Source organism: Arachis stenosperma, chromosome 7 (assembly GCF_014773155.1).
Source record: "Arachis stenosperma cultivar V10309 chromosome 7, arast.V10309.gnm1.PFL2, whole genome shotgun sequence".
NCBI classification, from domain to species: Eukaryota; Viridiplantae; Streptophyta; class Magnoliopsida; order Fabales; family Fabaceae; genus Arachis; species Arachis stenosperma.
Window position 1 is genome coordinate 66,639,448 of NC_080383.1, and position 847 is coordinate 66,640,294.

The 847-nt window shown below is 42.0% G+C and overlaps 1 non-coding gene across 1 annotated transcript; it reads right to left on the reverse strand.

The window, feature by feature from the left end:
- Window positions 1-490: 490 nt before the first annotated feature.
- LOC130942842 (small nucleolar RNA R71) lies at window positions 491-598 on the reverse strand. Its single transcript, XR_009071390.1, has one exon. It is a non-coding gene; the product is annotated as a small nucleolar RNA R71 (small nucleolar RNA).
- Between the last annotated feature and the right edge of the window lie 249 nt (window positions 599-847).

The window sequence follows — 847 nt, forward strand, 5'->3', positions numbered from 1 at the left end:
CCTGAAAAGACCTTGAAGAGAAAGCTAAGAGAAGCCAAAGCACAACTCTCTTTAGAGGACCTGACCGAATTCTTCAAAGAAGAAGAACATGGCAGCCGAAAACAACAACAATGCCAACATGTAAGGAAGGTGCTGGGTGATTTACTGCACCTACTCCCAACTTCTATGGGAGAAGCATCTCTATCCCTGCCATGGAGCAAACAACTTTGAGCTTAAGCCTCAATTAGTTTCTCTAATGCAACAGAATTGCAAATTCCATGGACTTCCAATGGAAGATCCTCATCAGTTTTTAGCTGAGTTCTTGCAAATCTGTGACACAGTCAAGACTAATGGGGTTGACCCTGAGGTCTACAGACTGATGCTATTCCCTTTTGCTGTAAGAGACAGAGCTAGAATATGGTTGGACTCACAACCTAAAGATAGCCTGGACTCTTGGGAAAAGCTAGTCAATGCCTTCTTGGCAAAATTCTTTCCACCTCAAAAATGGAGTAAGCTTAGAGTGGAAGTCCAAACCTTCAGACAGAAGGATGGAGAATCCCTCTATGAAGCTTGGGAAAGATACAAACAATTAATCAGAAAATGTCCTTCTGACATGCTTTCTGAATGGAGCATCATAGGTATTTTCTATGATGGTCTCTCTGAACTATCCAAGATGTCTTTGGATAGCTCTGTGGGAGGATCTCTTCATCTGAAGAAGACGCCTACAGAGGCTCAGGAACTAATTGAAATGGTTGCAAATAACCAATTCATGTACACTTCTGAAAGGAATCCTGTGAACAATGGGACAAATCAGAAGAAATGAGTTCTTGAGATTGATGCTCTGAATGCCATACTGGCTCAGAACAAG